The sequence below is a fragment of the Elaeis guineensis genome, chromosome 2 (assembly GCF_000442705.2).
Source record: "Elaeis guineensis isolate ETL-2024a chromosome 2, EG11, whole genome shotgun sequence".
Classification (NCBI taxonomy): domain Eukaryota; kingdom Viridiplantae; phylum Streptophyta; class Magnoliopsida; order Arecales; family Arecaceae; genus Elaeis; species Elaeis guineensis.
The window spans coordinates 114,198,974-114,207,408 of record NC_025994.2 but is presented as its reverse complement, the minus strand read 5'-3'; positions in this window follow the sequence as shown (position 1 = coordinate 114,207,408).

Genomic DNA, 8,435 nt, shown 5'->3' with positions numbered 1-8,435 from the left:
TCGAAGGGAAAAATTGTCGAGCTGCAGAAGTCGGTATCATGTACCGACTTTATGATTTCACCCCAGCGCACACCCTAGACCGGACTTTTGCCGGACCGCTGGGGGTAAAATGGGAATTGAGCCCCTAAATGAACCACCGACCTCCCTTGTGGCTGCGGCTCACAAGGCTAGACGGGAAAAGGGGAAGACGCCATTTATGATTATTTTTAGAAATATATATTTTTTCAGAATATCCCAAATAAAAATTGATTTGTTCTCTGTACCAGAAAAAAATTTGATTTTTCTGGAGCAAATTGACAAACTAGCCTTGCATCAGCTAAATTTGAAATCAAAATACTTCTTGGTTGACATATCATTGGCGACTTTAATAGAAACTTGCATAAGAAAGATATATTTAAGTGATACTACAGATAGCTTTTTATTTTATTATTAAAAAAATAATAAAATATTTAAAATAATATAATCTAAATGATAATTTTAAAAAATTATAAAAAATTTAATTAAAATTTCTCACTGTGCATACGAAGATTTCTCTATCCAAAAAATATGTGAATATAATTAATGATTAATGGTTACTCTTCTTCGAATAATTGCTATTTTAGAAAAGAGAGCACCATAAAAATCAAAGAATCCTGATGATAGCCTTCCTTTCCATGATCCCTGATGTTTGAAAACCAATAGACAAATAGCTCAACAGTTGCTTTCTTGGTCTAACAAACAAAAGCATGAACCATTAACATAACAACATTTGAAATAATGTAGGATCAAATGATACCAAAAAAGAAAAAGAAAAAAATTCAATTGGAAGAAATTGAAAGTAAAATATTTGTTCAAAAAGAAATCAAGAGAAGAATTGCTCTAAAAAATAAGCACCCAAAAAAAATAAAGATAAAAGAAATCTTCTTTTCCTCCTAACCTTGTAAAAAGGTAGAAAAATATATATGAAACAACATGACAAATGAAATCATCCAACTTTATTTTACTATCACTGATATTGATATCACACCTAAACTTTGATTGATTAGCTCTCGGACTAGATTTAAGAGAGGAAGAATCGAATTAATAAAAACCAGTAGTAAGATTCTTGCCCAAAAAGAAGACAAGGGCAAGATATTTCAAGGGAGAAATTTGAATCGATACACATGATATATTATATTCTTATCTAAAAATAAATCAAGAGCAATATAAAGAAAATAAAAGAAAAAAAAACTTACTAAGTGTTTAAAATCACTGGAGATCCTTTCTCGACTGCTCGTTTACATCCTGAAAATAAAAGGAAAAAAAATCCTCTAACTCATTAAAGTGAAGTACCAAAAAAAAGAAATGAAGGAAAGAAAATAATTCCAAATCCATAGTAAGATGCTAGGAGTCAATACTAGTGCCGGCATTGGATTCACAATTGACATCTAGGGTTTGGGATATCTAAGTACCTAGGAATCCCAGAGAGAAAGGATAAGATAATTAAGATAAAATTATAGGTCAAAGAGAGAGAAGAAATTCATAAAATATATATTTCTCATTGTGATCCAAAGGGATCTTGAGGGCATAATTAGGATTCTCAATTATATCATATCCTACATAAAAAATGGGTCAATAAATGATTATTAAAATATAAAAAGGACAACAAAAAAAAGGATCGAAAGAAAAAAGAGGAGAGAGAAAAATCAGTACCACATCTCAATTTGCTCCTTAGCAAAATTCTCCACTAATGTTCCTTGGTATCAAGTCGCTATCTAGAGAGATCCCCAGACAACAGAAGGAGATCAAAGATTTCTTGGTTTAAAGGCTTAGATTTTAGATGACAGAAGTGGTGGAGAAGTCTAGGGTTTGGTGGAGATGTTGGTGATAGAGAAAAGAAGAGCGTTAAGCTTTAATTAGATATTTGGCATAATCTCTAATAAGCTAATAATTTTTCTCCTCCTTTCTATTAGCATCAGAGGATATTTATAGAGGGAAAAAGGTGAAATGGACGATCATGATTTAAGTTTCTAGAAAATTCTTTAGATCTAAGGGCTAAAAGAGGCTCACGATGTGGAGACTGAGGACAAGATGAAAGTTAATCTTATTGATCGATAAGAGTGCCATTAAGAAAGATTTTCAACAATGGCAAGTAATTATCAGGTATTTGGGGGCTCATGATTATGGCCATAGTGAAATTAAGCTTATATCTACTGGCTAGGATCTTGATTATTCGAGGATTATGTATTAATTTGGAGTTAAGTAGGTAATTTGATACTGACAAGGTGAAAGAGACCATATACCAAGTACTAAAATTTAGATTTTTCTTATTAAGGAGTGATTACTGCAAAAGCCATTTCTCGCATCTAAATTGTATTTTTGGTAACATGACTTGAGAAAAGAGGAGTTAACATAGTTATAGGTGAATTGTGGAGGATCTTTTAGAAAAAGTGAACGAGGGAGTGCCACGTGGAAATTTAAGGAGCACATGAAAATTTGGAAGGTTCTAAAGAGTGAGGTGGCCTAGGTAGGTAGTGTCGTAAGGCAAATATCTGTGTCAGGATTTTATGTAATTGCATATGAGAATTTTTGAGAGTGTAATAATCCATATAGAAAGGGTGATGACACCTAGTAGTGTAAAATAACTGATCTAGGGTTTCATTCATAATTAGAGTTATGAGTATGATTCTAAAAGTTATGATAAGAGGGATGTGCAATAAAGTTTATTTTTTGCACATATCATCGAGGAGATATATTGATATAATGAGTAAATGATAAAAAAGTCTTATTATGGTATAGATTTGTCATACATTTATAATTCTTTTAAGTATTGCTAGAGAATTATACATTGAAGGCAAGTTGGTTGATCCTTCCTCTATAAGGAGATCTATGCTCGTAGGTTTGTTGTTTTGGCACATCTCAGATGACTAATTGGGGATAGAACATCAGTGGTTGTGAGCTAGAATACTTAGATTTCTAGCCTACCACTCTCCAAATGGCTGACCTATGTAAGTAGTGAGGTAGATGATCATTTGCGAGTATGCGACATGCTCAACGCTGATGATAGAGACTGGAAAGCATAGGTGATCACCAGCTTATTTGGCAGTTCGCTCACTAATCAGATCCTCGCTACTATATTTTCGATTCACCGTAATCAAGATTTGTAAATATGAGGCCGCTTTTGTTGCCTTAGGGTTCCTCCGAGAGATCTGTTCGGGATGTGCAGGCCGATGACGGACAAAAAAATCAAGGCTGCTTGGATTTGGAGAGCATCCATCCATCTCAGAGTGAGACTCTCTCTATAGAAGCTTGCTTGGGATTAACTTCTGATGTATATGCTTCTCAGAGACAGGGGCATGGAGCTATCAGTTTCATGTCCGATCTACGGGCTAGAAGATGAGTTGACAGAGTATGCCATCCTACGCTGTCTAAAGGCTAGATTAATTTGGAGAAGGATGAGAGGCCAGCCTTGGGAGATGATCGGGGATCATTTGATAGAGTCCTTAAGCATGATTCGATGGAGTATAGCCGACAAGATGACCTCCACTTTGGGAGAAAGGATGGTTTACATTGTCTATCAGATTTGGCTATTCAGAAAATACTTAATCTTCAAGGGCGAGATGATTCCTGCTCATCTGGTGCTAGAGAGAGCTATCTGCTTCGCTGAGAAGTACAATCACTTCAATGCTACTGGCCCGTCCCTTCATGTCCTCGTTCATTGAAAATTTTTGTTGCCCTTGCAGCGACTTGGAGGGTCATTTTCATTTTCTGGGAGCCTCTCCTTTGGGGTTTGTCAATGTAAATTTTGATGGCAGTATCAGGGATGGGAGGGGTGATATAGAATTTGTCATCCAGAGTTCGGATGCTAGGTTGCTAGCGGCTGAGGGCTTCCATCTATTCGAGCCTTCAATCTCGGGTGCTAAGCTTTATACCATCTAGGCAGGCATTATCTTTGTCGGATAGGAGCTACGAGTAGAGAAGATTTTCATTGAGAGAGACTTTACCACCGCTATTGGATGGATCCGCGATAGTATGAGATAGCTAGGAGCCCACCCGCTCCTCTCTGACATTTGGATTGCTTTCCACCTCTCTACTACAGTGGTGGTGCGACATATCTATCAGAAGGTGAATAGTGTAGCAGATTAAATCGCATTGTATGTAGTAGAGTACTTTGGAGATTGAGCTTGGCAACAGGGCGAGAGCTGCCTGTCGATCTTGTAGGATATTTTGTGCTCTGATTTTCTGAGCTACTCTCACACCAGAGTGGTGTGACTGCCCGTATGTACAAAAAAAAATGCAAGCTGGTAGTTGATAGGATATAGTAAGGGATAAATCTAGGATAAAATAGTTGAAGTTCAAGACCTGATTAGGGGAAATATAAGAAATCCATTATAAAAACATTGCAAAAATGGAAAATTTTAAAGTTTTGATGTTATTAGAATGTTGTGAAAAGTGGGTTAGGCTTAAAGATGCTTAGGAAAGGTTGGAGTAAGATGTAGAGTAGGATTTCAATTAGATTATGGGCTATGCAATCTTATTTGGATTTAAAAAATTTTAAAATAAGCAGAACCTAGAATATTAGGATTTAGTAGAATTGTGCTAGATTAATATGCAAATGTCGAGAATGCATATACATGGACAAAAAGTTTTAGTTTTAACCTTCAAGGGGTGGTATTCTTACTCTCGCAATTGGTAGGAGGTGTGAACTAGACCTGAGCAACGGATGGGCTCGGGTGGGCTCGGGCCAAGTCTTATTAAGATATTAATAGTTTTTTCTCAATCCAGGTCAGACCCAACCCGACCATCAGACTTATCTTTGTTGTCCAAGCTCGGGCGTAGATGATGGATGGGCTAGCCAAGCCTACCCAAGAGGCCCATCTATTTTTTTCTTTCTTAAACAGTATAGATCTTATGTGAAAAATCATATGGATAAATAGATTTTCATGAGCAGTTTTTATGCAATTAACAAAAATTCAAATTCAAAGATCAGGACTAACAATTATGTGCAAAGAACCAAAGATCATGAAGTACACTAATGGGGGATATGAAGGGTTTCTAAATCTTCACTTATTTGTCAGATCGGACCGAATAGGACTAATTATTTACATAGATTCTCAAGTCTGACCATAAAAATAAGTGGGCCTCAGGTTGGACCAGGCCTCATGTGAATTCTTCATGTCCAAGCCCAACCAAATCACGGGCCGAGCGGGCTGCTCGACCATGCTTAGGTCTAGTGTGAACAAATATTTTTAGTAAAAGTCTACTTAAAACTTAATCCAAGATTGGATTTTGTGGATAGGTATATATTGAAGAACAAAATCCAACTTCTTTTTCGTTATCTGACACCAATTAAAGAAAGTTGCTTGAAACATATTTGGGAATAAACACTTTATAGGCAGCGATATGGAGGGAATTCAATATATATATATTTTTTTTGATAAGAGTTCAATGAATTATTAAAAACAACCCTTGATATTATTGAGGACTACGGACAGTTGTAGGTCCGGCAAACTTTGTGTTTAATAAAATTGGGTGTTTCAAACTTTCTTTTTTTTTTCTTTTGAATAACAATGGAGGCAATATTTTTTCTAGCCAAACCTGAGGTTCGTCCAAGTGCAAGTGTCAGGGAGAGAATTGCTAGCCAATAGACCAATACTTACTCATTACAATAAATACATATACAAAGTAATAAAATTTTCATGGATTTAAGTCAAAATTTATATTCTATTATCAGCTTTGTGATATAAAATGATAAATATTTTGCAATTAGGCAATGCTTAGGTGGTCACAACTCTTCTCTCTTTGGAATGGGATGTGCATCAGTCTTGGATAATGTATCTTTTAAGTATCCAGACCTAATTAATTTTCTTCGACAAATCCTTCTTCCCTTTGTATATATTATAAACATTCGAATCCTTAACTTCAATAAATAGGAAAATCAATAAACTAGCCTTACTTTAATCTTCTTTGAAGTCTATATCTCAATATTCAACTTGATTGTAAAATTGGTGTGAAGAGAAAAAATTGCTAACTTAATGTAACAAATTGTCCTTTTGCTTTATAGTATTTTCATGCAAGAATTTTATTCTCCAATAACATATTTAATTTATTATTTTATCTGGGTGTATTTTATAATGGACTTTGAATCTCTTAGCATGAAGGATGGTATTTATCATAAAAAAGTTAGTCAAATTTGTACCATATTTATCTTGTTTAGCTCTATTTCCCCCATGATTGCAACTTATCATGTCGATCCATTTTAGATTTTCCAATTTTTATGCACTGCATGAATTGCTGCATTGGCCAAATATTTTTATCAAAAAGAGAAAGTTAAAAATGTTGATCTCCATCATCCAATGTCAATTGAACTCCAAAATAATGCTATCATCTTTTCAATGTTCTATAGTCTTTTGGCCATATTTAGCCTCCTTATACCTCCCTGTTCTCAAGCATAATTTTCATATGATCAATGTATGCTGCATGCTTTATCGTCTTTTAGCTTTGACACATGTCTTTCTTGATGTCAGATTTCATATAAGCATTGAAGTCTTTTTATATCTACTTGATTCTTGTCAGGTTTTTCACCCCTACCAGCTACAAACTTCCATCGCAGCACCATGGGCAATTATTCTTCAATTAGACTGCTTAATCACCTATGTAGAGCAATAAAGCAATTCCCTTATTTGTATTCATTTTATAAGACAAGGTGTCCTTCTTTGATGATTTTGATCGAAAACTAAATACTTGGCAGTGGCATCATTAGATATAGTGGTAGATCCACTCCTTTATGTAATTGATGCAATCGGTAATTCGTTATCCCACCCGATGAAATGTGATAAATTTTCTATATATAATTGCACCAATCAAGACTAAATGATGCCAACTCCTTCGTATGTTCATTTGCTAGGGAAGGTGAATGACATAAATTTCACATATTTTCATCAAATTACAACATCCATGGAGCCACCATTTTTCTCTTTTATCTAGAGATGAATGCCATAGATCAAGATCACAATCAACTTCACCAATAATTTTAGGACCCCTCATCTCAACTTTCTAACATTTGTACATGTAGTTCCACTATCCATCACAGGTTTTATCATTAACGAGCAAATGGAAGCCTACCAATTATTTTTCCACTTATGGACCTAGGATCCCGCCAGTGTAAAAATTTCCTACCATTCCACTCATGTACCGTACCATGTCAAGACGCGATCGTGAGTTGGTGCCCAAACGGGCCGGATAAAGAGCTCGCGTTTTTTTCTTCTCGACAACGGTGGTCCAAGGCCTGTCTTTCCCAAGAAATTTTTTGTGCGCCGCGGGCGGTGCGGGAAATCCTACATAAAATGTATCATTTTATATAATGGATCTACATGATTATTATTTTTTAATATATATTTAATATTTAATATTTATTTTTTATTTTAAAATTTTAAATAATAAAAATAATTTTATTTTTTAAAAAAATTTATGATATTTTGTGATAAAAATTATAATTTTTTTAAAAATTATAATATGACATAGAATAAATTATTATATTTTATGGTAAAAATTATGATAAAAATCATAATATATCATAAAATATTATAATATTTTTTAAAAATAAAAATATTTTTATCATTCAAAATTTTTAAATAAAAAAAATTATATATATTAAATATATATTTAAAAATAATTGGACAAAAATACTCCACCTATATTATGATATTTTTAATCATAATATGATATTTTATATATAAAAAATTATAATTTGATACAGAATATCTTAATATATGACAAAATATCATAATTTTTTAATTATAATATATTATAAAATATTATAATTTTTTTAAAAAAATATATTTTTTTTATTATATAAAATTTTAAATTAAAAAAAAATACAGACATTAAACGTGCCGTGCGCTCCGGTTGGATTTTGTGCGGGCTCGAAGATTCTCTCCTCTTTGCAGACCCGACACCGAATCTTCGCGTAATATCCCTCACGGTCCAGATGAAATATTCTGAGTGATACCATGAGATCCCGGTCATTTTACACGGGGGTTCTTATCTCACGTGGCGAGAGGCTTGTGGTGCCATTCACGGGGACAATAGGACAGATCTCCAGTCACGTTGTTAAGAGGAGTGGCTTGTGTGATCAATTGGAGCCCCACAGCAAATTTGTAACTTTTTAAAGTTTAATTTGAAACTCTATTTAGCTCGAAATTACCACAATAACCTCCCCCGATGGATTTTTATTATTCTACTCGGTTCATAACACCGAACAACACCAGTTGGCCAATCGTAGCCATACACGAACATGAATTCCAGGACTTTGGCACGACTACTCTCAAGGTCATATATCTGGACGGTTTTGATCTGCCGAACGAAAATTTGTTGTTCGGAGGCTTGACAGGTGATCCGCGGGACATACGAAGTGGTAGGAAAGACTGCGTGTGCGCTCTCCCAATCTCATCGCCAGCTCGTTAGAAACCGGTATG